At 27.5% G+C, this 11,909-nt stretch overlaps 1 long non-coding RNA gene across 1 annotated transcript; it reads left to right on the top strand.

Moving 5' to 3' along the window:
* Window positions 1-1,847: 1,847 nt before the first annotated feature.
* Window positions 1,848-2,338, top strand: LOC142242999 (uncharacterized). Its single transcript, XR_012724289.1, has 3 exons — window positions 1,848-1,904; window positions 1,990-2,088; window positions 2,163-2,338. It is a non-coding gene; the product is annotated as an uncharacterized LOC142242999 (long non-coding RNA).
* Window positions 2,339-11,909: the final 9,571 nt, after the last annotated feature.

The raw sequence follows: 11,909 nt of genomic DNA, 5'->3' as shown, positions 1-11,909 counted from the left end.
TTTTAGATAATATCCTCAATAAAAAGCACAAAGATGAAGCTGAACCCCATCCTCAACATAATGTCAACTAAACTTGTAAATTGCTTGCCTCTAAATCATTCTCCAATATGTTGAAAGTCAATATGTTGAAAGCATTGAAATGAATTTGAGAAGTTCTTGATAATGTGTTGAATTATATTTTGAGTGCAATATCTATTGTTTTATCTGAATTTTTTTCAAATATAATTCTAAGCAAATTTTTTTAAAAAAATATGAAAGCTATTTGAATATAAGGATTACCCTTTATATATTGGTATTGGACAACCTGAGTTTTTCGATGGTACACAGAAAAAAAAGTGTCTTGTAAATTTAAGGACCATTTTGACTTCCACATAGTTCAACAAATTTACTGTAATATAGTTCATTTTTCGTAACCACAACGAAAATTAACTTAGCTAAAGCAAAACTTATAAAAATTCAGTAAATGTTTTTTAGTTCACTAACTACGAAATGGGAAGGATTTTTCCTTAAATAAATTTCCAACACAGTAGTTAATGCATCGTTGATTCTATTATAAAAATACATGGGCAATATAAAAATCTTACTACGAAATGTGGACAATTTACTAAGACAAAATTTTGTATGGAAAAAAATTTTTGTAGTAAAAATTAACTTAACGACATTACCGATTCGTACGATGACTACTTACAGATTATTTCCCTTTTTATTATATGTAGGAGTGTTTTTACTCACATTGAAAATGTTAGTTAAAATAGAATAAAAATTAGTTAATATAATCCTTGACAGGTGTATATAATTTTTATAGATTCCTCATAGATTTGGTATATATTTTACCTTAACTTATAGATAGAATTCCTACTAATCAATAAACGTGCTACTGGAAAATGTGAGTGCATCATGCGAGGGAGTTTTTAGAGACATTTTGTGTATATCTCGTATGATTGTTTGTGTTTGTTATTGCGTCATTTATGCTGTTGTTGGTTGTTTTGATTCTAGAGACAATGGAATGTTCCTTGTGTGTTGTTGGTATCTTTTGTGGTGAGAGTTGTTTTTTTGCAATAGCAAGATCAGAAAGGGAACGTGTGTGTGTGTGGAGTTGTTTTTCTTTACGGCAGGTATGTATCCCTTATGACTATTTGTGTCTTTGAGTTTTATTGTTGCATTCAGTTATGTTGATGCATTTATGAAGTGCACACGTGGATTTAATTTTGCAAAATTGTACGTGCGGTATTGGTGTTTATTAATGAAAATACATTTATTTCGAAACATTTTAGAAACTGAGAAGTGAATGATGTGATGTTAGAGGAATCAAAAACGCTTTTTATTGATAAAAAACAAATAACAGATTAAGGAACTGTATATTTCTGTTAATATGTTAGTTTAAAATTAGTGCGGATTTTAAATTGATTTACATAAAAAATATACAACATGAGTGGTAATAGGATGATTTATATTTATTCTACATCTGGATCACAGGTTGGGAAGCAACCATTTTTTTGAATCTATATTTTTTATGTTACAGCAATTCCTAGAGGTGAGTACTAAGTTCGAGTTTAGCCGCTAAAATTAAAAATAAATCACTAAGCAAAGTATAAAATTATACGTCTTCGATACAACTTTAAATATAACTTGATGGAGAATAGCCCAAATCAAGTTTTTTTATAAAGATTATTTTTTATAATGGATTATTAAAGAAAACTTATCATGGAAATTGCAATTTTAGCCGCTAAACTCGAACTTAATATCCACCTTAAATACTAAAAGCTATACTGACAAGTGGAAATTATGTCTAATTTTATAATATTTTTTATTTCAATTATATTCTGAGAATAATTTCAATAACGTCCCATTTGTCCAAGGATATGATTCCAATAATGTACCTACTGGATGGATTTTTCAATGTGGTAAGTTTTTCTGTAAACGGTATTTTGTCCGTTTTTAATAAAACCAAATTTTCAATTTATTAAAAATTATTTTTTTCACTTGCAGGTAGACAGGTCTCGTAATGGTAATTTTTTGAATATTCTTACTGTTTAATACTAATTAAGCTGATATCCTTATTGGCTCTAGGAAATACTCTTGAAAACCGTAAGTTAAAGATCAATATGAACGATAGAATTAATTAATTAATAATATTTTTCTTATATTTTGTATAACTTCAGATGCCTCTAAGCCAAATCCGCCCAACAAAAGTTAGCCAAAATCGATGAAATTGGACAATTCAATTGAATATAGCAACTTATGCCACATATATCTTTCATATGGATAGAAAACATGGACATTTAAATTAATTAGTTTAGTCCTAATAACATAGAATATTACTCTTTTGAAGAAGCAATTACTAAATACCGACAAGTAAATGCGTCCAACGTACTAATAAAAATGTTTCCTTTATTGTATATCATAAGCCATAGTTTTGTGTAATATAATAATAATTCTTTGAAATAAAATACTGGTGGTTATAGAAAATTGACTTGTTTTGTACGAACAATTTCTTAGTTGTATACAGGCTTTTTGTACTTTTGATTCCTCAATTTCTCTACTTTTTTGAAAATTATACCGACAAACAGTTTATTTCAAACCAATTTCTTAATACAGGTTTCCCAAAAAATTGTTAATTTTTCCGGATAGCTGGAATATTTTGAATGAGTTTAACTATATTCTTCCCACAGCATAGTAATAATGAACTAAAATACGATGTAATACATGAACTAATTTATAAGAAAATCATGAACTTATCTAGATGAAAAAAATCTTTGGCGCCAAATCATGGTCATTCTTACTATGGGTTAGTTCATTTTTCATAAAAAACAGTAAACTTTTTTTTCGGTGTATGATGAATTCAACCAAGGTCGTAGGTCACCCCAAGACGAATTTCGTGAAGATTGTCCAAAATCAGTTGTTGTTCTGGAAACCATTTGGGCATCAAATGTCACCTATAGAGAGACTGAGACAACGTTAGAATTTAGTGGGACCAGCACACATTGGATCCCACACAATTTGTGATTCGCTCAAAACCAAACTCATGTGTATTGGTCGAAATAAAGGCTCCAAAAATACGATCGTGGTGCTTCGAAACACCTCTATGACATCGTGATAGGTGATAAACCGTGGATTTACGAGTATGAGCCCGAAAGTAAACAGCAGTCGACTGTATTGGTGTTTTAAGATGAGCCACATCCAACAAAAGTTGCTCGTGCACGAAGCACTTCCAAGCAAATGATCGTCAGATTTTTCAGTAAAACTGGAAAAACATGTCGCAATCGTATCACTACACAGACGAAAATGGCTGTTTCTCAACTTTTCGATAGAAATACAATTTTGACAAAATTTTCTATGGAAATAAAATTTTGACATAATTTTCTGTAGAAATAAACTTGTGACATAATTTTCTATAGAAATAAAATTTTGACAAAATTTTCGAAAGAAATAAAATTGTGCAAAACATTTCCTATAGAAATAAAATTTTGCTAAAATTTTCTGTAAAAATAAAATTTTCACAAAATTTTCTATAGAAATAAAATTTTGACAAAATTTTCTATAGAAATAAAATTTTGACAAAATTTTCTATAGAAATAAAATTTTACAAAAAATTTTTATAGAAAGAAAATTTTGACATAATTTTCTTTAGAAATAAAATTTTGCAAATATTTTCTATGGAAATAAAATGTTGACAAAATTTTCTATAAAAATAAAATTTTGGCAAAATTTTCTATACAAATAAAATTTTGACATAATTTTCTATAGAAATAAAATTGTGACATAATTTTCTATAGAAATAAAATTTTGACAAAATTTTCGATAGAAATAAAATTGTGAAATAAAATTTTGCTAAAATTTTCTGTAGAAATAAAATTTTTACAAAATTTTCTATAGAAATAAAATTTTGACAAAATTTTCTATAGAAATAAAATTTTGCAAAAATTTTCTATAGAAAGAAAATTTTGATATAATTTTCTTTAGAAATAAAATTTTGCAAATATTTTCTATAGAAATAAAATTTTGACAAATTTTTTATAGAAATAAAATTGTGCAAACATTTGCTATAGAAATAAAATTTTGCAAAAATGTTCTTAGAAATAAATTTTTAACAAAATTTTCTATAAAAATAAATATTTGGCAACATTTTCTATAGAAATAAAATTTTGCAAAAAATTTCTATAGAAATAAAATTGTGACATAATTTTCTATAGAAATAAAATTTGTACAAATTTTCTATAGAAATAAAATTGTGCGAAACATTTGCTATAGAAATAAAATTATGCAAAAATTTTATATAGAAATAAAATTTTGACAAAATTTTCTATAGAAATAAAATTTTGCAAATATTTTCTATAGAAATAAAATTTAGCAAAAATTTTCGATAGAAATAAAATTTTGGCATAATTTTCTATAGAAATAAAAATTTTTCAAAATTTTCTATAGAAATAAAATTTTGACAAAATTTTTCTATAGGAATAAAACTTATAAAATTTTGACAAAATCGTCTATAGAAATAAAATTGTGCAAAACATTTGCTATAGAAATAAAATTTTGCAAAAATGTTCTATAGAAATAAAATTTTGACAAAATTTTCTATTGAAATAAAATTTTGCAAATATTTTCTATAGAAATAAAATTTTGACAAAATTTTCTATAGAGATAAAATTTTGACAAAATTTTCTATAGAAATCAAATTTTGACAAAATTTTCTATAGAAACAAAATTGTGCAAAACATTTGCAATAGAAATAAAATTTTGCAAACATTTTCTATAGAAAGAATATGTTGACAAATTTTCTATAGAAATAAAATTTTGACAAAATTTTCTATAAAAATAAAATTTTGACAAAATCTCTATAGAAATAAAATTGTGCAAAACACTTGGTATAGAAATAAAATTTTGCAAAAATGTTCTATAGAAATAAAATTTTGACAAAATTTTCTATAAAAATAAATTTTTGGCAAAATTTTCTATAGAAATAAAATTTTGCAAAAATTTTCTATAGAAATAAAATTGTGACATAATTTTCTATGGAAATAAAATTTGTACAAATTTTCTATAGAAATAAAATTGTGCGAAACATTTGCTATAGGAATAAAATTATGCAAAAATGTTATATAGAAATAAAATTTTGACAAAATTTTCTATAGAAATAAAATTTTGCAAATATTTTCTATAGAAATAAAATTTTGACAAAATTTTCAATAGAAATAAAATTTTGACATAATTTTCTTTAGAAATAAAAATTTTTCAAAATTTTCTATAGAAATAAAATTTTGACAAAATTTTTCTATAGAAATAACATTTTGATCAAATTTTCTATAAAAATAAAATTTTGACAAAATTTTCGATAAAAATAAAATTTTGACAAAATTTATAAAAATAAAATTTTGACAAAATTTTCGATAGAAATAAAATTTTGACATAATTTTCTATAGAAATAAAATTTTGACAAAATTTTTCTATATGTTAGGAATAAAATTTTTACCAAATTTTCTATAAAAATAAAGTTGTGACAAAATCTTCTATAGAAATAGAATTGTGCAAAACATTTGCTATAGAAAGAAAATTTTAACAAATTTTCTATAGAAAGGAAATCTTAACAAAATTTTCTATAGAAATAAAATTTTGCAAATATTTTCTATAGAAATAAAATTTTGACAAAATTTTCTATAAAAATAAAATTTTGACACAATTTTCTATAGAAATAAAATTGTGCAAAAATTTTCTATAGAAATAAACTTTTGCAAATATTTTCTATAGAAATAAAATTTAGACAAAATTTTCTATAAAAATAAAATGTTGACAAATTTTTTTTAAGTGCAAACATATAATGTTCATAGACTAGTCTATGATGTTTGCGTCATATATGTTAATATGTTAGAACATATTATGTTTGGGACATCACATTTTCTTAAATATAATATCTCTGGATCCAAACATATATTAAATAAGAATTTTCATATAAACATATATATGTTTAGAAACATCATATGTACAAAAGAGAAAGACATCAACGTAACGCAGTGAGAAAATTAAATGAGAGAGACATATTTTTTATGTTCATTTACAGATTAAATTGTGTATTCGGAGCCTTAGAAAAGAAATGTTTAGGGTGAAAAATAAAATATGTTTGCACAAATACTGAAAATATATATTTGCTTAAAGAAGAGTATGTTTGGGTTATAGGTTTAGAGGCAATTTTTTTTTGAGGGTGTAGAACAACGAAGACAGGCAATTCTGAGTGGTACACAAACATTGTTGCCAGTTGTCTTACAAGAAATCAGGAAATCCAACCGTCAAAGACGGATCACTCTTTACCACGAACAATGCGAGTTCTCTGACATCGACTCAAACAACTGTATTTTAGAGCAAACAAAACGTCGATTTGTTTGGTCATCGTATAGTCCTGCCAGTAGCATACCCTGAAGAAGCGCTTGATGCATTCGGAAAGCATGTTTTAGAGATACCTCCATCAGAGAGGAAAATTGCTTCGACAATTGGTTCAAACTCATGCAAAAGTGTATAACATAGATCTTGTTGGGAAATATTTTCACAAATAATGAAGCTATATTCGATGATTAATATTTTTTTTTTTATTCTCTAATCCCGAAATATAATGGCAATACTTATTCTTATTTTGTTGAATTTGATGGATGATTTTAATGGGAATATTTTTCCAAGATCCACTTTAAAAACTTTTTTTCTTCTGTTGTGTTTCCTTTAGATGATGCTATTTAAAATTTAAGAAACAAGATGAAAATTCGTTTTTCATTTTGACAAAAAAGACGTTATATTATATGGGACATAAAAAGCTTTTTTTGAAAAATAAAGCTCTCCCAATATATTTTTGTTAACGGAAAGCTCGAATTTTGGTTTCATAAGTTTCCTGAATATGATGTTTGAATTTAACGGTAATATTTCCAAAAGCTCAACACTGTTACTCACAAGAGCTTTTGTGAAGAATGGATGTTGCGAACATAGAAATTACATAGTGAAGATATTTCAATAATTTACCATATAACATTAACCTCAAGCTGACTAATATTGGTAGAGCCCAAAAAACTGTGGATTTGAATCACAGAACTGTATACAAAGTCTAAAAACTCATTTTCTAGCTGACCGAGAAATAATATGGACTACACGGATGAAAAAGACTGTTTTTCATATGTTTGGCTATAAAAATTATATGTTTGGAACACAAATTTTTAAACACAATATTTTTGAGTGCAAGCATATAATGTTCATAAACTAGCATAACATGTTTGGGACATATATGTTAATATGTTAGAACATATTATGTTTGGGACATCAAATGTTTGTAAATATAATATGCTTGGATGCAAACATATATTAATTTAGAAATAGCCTATAAACATATATGTGTTTAGTAGCTTGGAGCGCTATTTAACAGGGAGCGATATTGAATTAAGTTGGTGGTTGTTGCTTGTTATTACAAAATTAACATTTTATTTTTCCTTGGGCAATTGATCAGCTACTTCTTTGATCCTTACAAACTGTGTGGTCCGCTGTTCGAATCCCCGTCCGGCAAAAGGTAAAATTAAAATAAAAAAAAATCATAAAATTGAATAATTTCTTCGACAATGTTTGTATTACAGAAAAAGGTGCTAAGAACTAAAAAATCTCGTGGAAGTGAGAAAGATGTCGGGGAATATACAAACAAAACAAAATTTTGAGCAGAAACAAAATTTTGAGCATTCAGGTCGAAAACCTATATTACCTGTTTATTTTCATAATTCATTATGATTGTAAATGTATAAATAAATAAATAAAATTTTGAGCACAATATTGTTTGGGAGAATTTTTTTTAAGCATATAATATTTTTGGGTGCAAAATGCTTCCAAACATATTATATGGTCACATAATAACATATTGTTTTTTGGAAGACAACATTATTGAATTTGGATGCAAAAATACAAAATGTTTGGAACTTAGACTACCCAAACATATATTGTTTAGACCAATATGCTTTCAAACATATATTGGTAGAGATCAAACATATAAATGTTTGGGCAATACCCAAAAATGTATATGCTTGAAGCAAAATATGTTTGGGAGTATATGTTACAGAAGCGATTTTTTGTGAGGGTGTACATATACTGAAAAAATCTTACCCAGATCCTAAGATTGTGACTCCCCTTTAATTACTATTATATTGATTTCGAACAAAAGACGCGAGGCAATCGAATTATATCTAAGATGGATTTCGTTATAAAATCTGGTTTTACGTACCTAATGTTAAGGAAAAATTTCAATTTATTAGATTTTTCAGCAATTTTAAGGTTATATCGTCTAAGTACATAATGTATAAAAATAAAGGTTTGAAATATATATCCTATTTTTAATACATCGTGCTATATAGTCAAGATTAGTTTCCGATTTATTAAATACAAGTTGGACTCGGATCAACGAAATTTCTTTTATGTAATTACTCCAATTTTAATGTCGAATCGCATAACTCTAAGGACTTTCAGTCAAGTAAATTGTCGTTGTATTAGGGAAATGAGAAAGTCTCACTTGGATTTTAAGGACAAGATATCTTCATGCCTTTTTCATTGTAGTGAAAACTAAGTCATCCATAAATTCAACATAAAGAAATTTGGATGGATTTAATGAGACGTAATCCATCAAGTAGAAAACGGTCGAAAATTAATTCTGAAATAGATAGATATGGAGGCCATATAAGAATAAATACCATTTATAAATAGGCATCTTGAATTCCCCATCTTAGTGTTCAAGAAAAACGAAGTTAAATATCGCGTTCCAAATGTTTGAAATATAAACTGTGCAGATTGAAGTTAAGAAGTAATGTGAGGAGATCGCTCTATATGGGGAAATACCAGTATATATAGGGACCGAAAACATTACTTCGGTACTTCTCTGCACAGAAAAAAATATAACCGAAATATTTCTAATTAAAAAGTTGATTGAAGCTGAAAACTCTTTCAATTAAAAATTCAATTAATCAAACTAAATACAATAAATCAATTAAGTCAATTATTGAATGATTTTTTTTTTAATTTTTAATCAAAAAATTAATTGACACAAATAACTTTTTAACCAAACCCGGAAGATTAAGTAATTTTTTTGGATTTTTTGCAATTTTTAATCAAACATTTAATTGAAACAATCACTTATTTAATCAAACTAAAGACACTAAGCCAGCTCAGAAATTGATTGAAAAAAATTAAGTTTTTTATTAAAAAATATATTGAATTTTCGTTAATGAAATCAATTAATTTTTTTTAATCAAGTATTTTTTGATGCAACTGTAGTCCTCTATTGTTTAAAATAAAAATTATTGTTATTGATGTAGGTCGGACGGCATTGCAAATAGGCCATATCCTCTTTTACGTAAACCGATCCCCAAATTTGCTTTGCGGATCCTCTAAGAGAAACAAATTTCATCCGATCCGGCTGAAATTTGGTACATAGTGCTAGTATATGGTCTCTAACAAACATTGAAAAAATTGGTCCGCATCGATCTTTAATTATGTATAACACCCATATAAACCGATCCCCAGATTTGGCCTGCGGAGCCCTTAAGAAATGCAAATTTCATCCGATCCGTCTGAAATTTGGTACATGGTGTTGGTATATGGTCTTTAATTATATATAGTCCCCATATAAACCGATTTGACCTCCAAAGCCTCTTGGAGGAGCAAAATTCGTCCGATCCGGTTGAAATTTGGTAGGTGGATATAGAATATGGTCCCTAACAACCCGTGCAAAAATCCCATATAAACCGATCCCTAGATTTGACCTCCGGAGTCTCTTGGAGTAGTAAATTTCATTCGATCCGGTTGAAATTTGGTAGGTGGAAAATATATCCCTAACAACCGTGCAAAAATTGGTCCATATCGGTCCATAACTATATATAGTCCCCATATAAACCGATGCCCAGATTTGACCTCCAAAGCCTCTTGGAGGAGCAAAATTCATCCGATCCGGTTGAAATTTGGTACTTGGATTTAGAATATGGTCTCTAACAAGCAAGCAAAAATTGGTCCACATCGATCAATAATTGTATATAGCCCCCATATAAACCGATCCCAGATTTGACCTCCGGAGCCTATTGGAGCAGCAAAACTCATCCGATCCGGTTAAAATTTGGAATTTGGTTTTAGTATATGGTCTTTAACAACCATGCAAAAATTAGTCCATATCGGTCCATAATTATATATAGTCCCCATATAAACCGATGCCCACACACAAAAAAATTTTTTTCTGATTCAATCACGAAATTAATTGATCCAATTAATTTTTAATTGAAATGTCTTCAATCACGGAAATGATAGTATCAATTAAAAAATTAATTGAAGGTCAATTAAAAATTTAATTGATCCAATTAAAAAATTAATTGATACTATTATTTTTGTGATTGATTTTTATTTCAATTAAAAAATTTGTCGAATCAATTAAATTTTTAATTGAATATTTTTTAAAACTCAATTAAAATTTTAATTGGAAAAATTTTCGTGAAATTTTTTGTGTTCAGATTTTACCTCCAAAGCCTCTTGGAGGAGTAAAATTCATCCGATGCGGTTGAAATTTGGTCCTTGAATTTTAAATATGGTCCCTAACAACCGTGCAAAAATGTATCCATATGGGTCAATAATTATATATAGTCCCCGTATAAAGTGATCTAAGTATTTAGTCTTTAAAAACCATATAAACCGATCCCCAGATTTGACCTCTGGAGCCCCTTGTAGGAGCAAAATTCATCTGATTCGGTTAAAATTTTTACATTGTGCTAGTATATGGTTGCTAACAACCATGCCAAAATTGGTCCATATCGGTCTATAGTTATATATAGCCCCCAGATAAACATATCCCCTATCACACAAAAATTGGTCTATATCGGTTCGTAACTGTATATAGCCCCCTCATAAAGCGACCCCCATATTTCAATTCGGCTCACTAATTACCGCTCAAAACTTCATATCCGTTGGTAATTATTTATACACTTCCCTATATACCATATACCGGGTCAAGAACTGAATTATATACGCATTTAATCTGTTTTTCTTGTCTAATATATACCTTGTATGGACTAACTTACAATTTAGAGGACGATGTTAAGAAGTTTTCAGATGGCAAGGTCATCGGCAAGTATTACCGCAAACCAAGTAATTCAATTGTGGATGACAGTCTTTAGTGGAACTTTCTACGCAATCCATGGTGGAGGGTACATAAAATTCGGCCTGGCCGAACTTACGGCCTTATATACTTGTTATTAAATATTTTATCTTCCCAAATTATAATTAACTCATTAGCTGCACTGGCAAAAACCATATGGTTTGTGTCGCGGATATTTAAATGTACAGTTTATCTTAATATTTAACCAAAAATCGAAAAAATTTTCAATGAAGGAATTTTATCCTTCGAGATTCAGAGATTCGACATAAAAATTTGAATATTTAAATAAAAGATAATTCTCTTGAGAAGAGGTCAATTTGCTCTAAAACATCGGCCCTCAAAGTCCTCAATATTATTAGAATTGTCTTAAAATTACGTTTTGTATTACTTGACTATAAAGCTAAAACGTATACACAAATAGTATTTTGAAACTTTATTTAATTCGCTTCCCTCTACACTGAAAGAAGAGTTTTCTTTTCTGAGGAAAGAAATTTTAGACAAACTATGTTTTCTTTTGATGCTAAAAAATCTTCTATTGAAAGAAATAAAAATTATTAGACAAACCCGTAGCAACTCTTCTCACTAATTTGGGTTTATTTGTTCTATAAGAAAATACTTTCTAACAAAATGATATTTTGTTCCCGAGGAAAGTATTTTTTCTTTCATTAGTTCCTAAGCTCATTAGTGCAAAGACAAAATCTTTTGAGCCGAGCAAGCTGTTTTTCAGTGAATCTTAACAAAACCCTAAAATAGAATTAAAGTTATT

The sequence above is a fragment of the Haematobia irritans genome, chromosome 1 (assembly GCF_050003625.1).
Source record: "Haematobia irritans isolate KBUSLIRL chromosome 1, ASM5000362v1, whole genome shotgun sequence".
NCBI classification, from domain to species: Eukaryota; Metazoa; Arthropoda; class Insecta; order Diptera; family Muscidae; genus Haematobia; species Haematobia irritans.
This window is presented reverse-complemented; position numbering and strand designations above follow the sequence as displayed.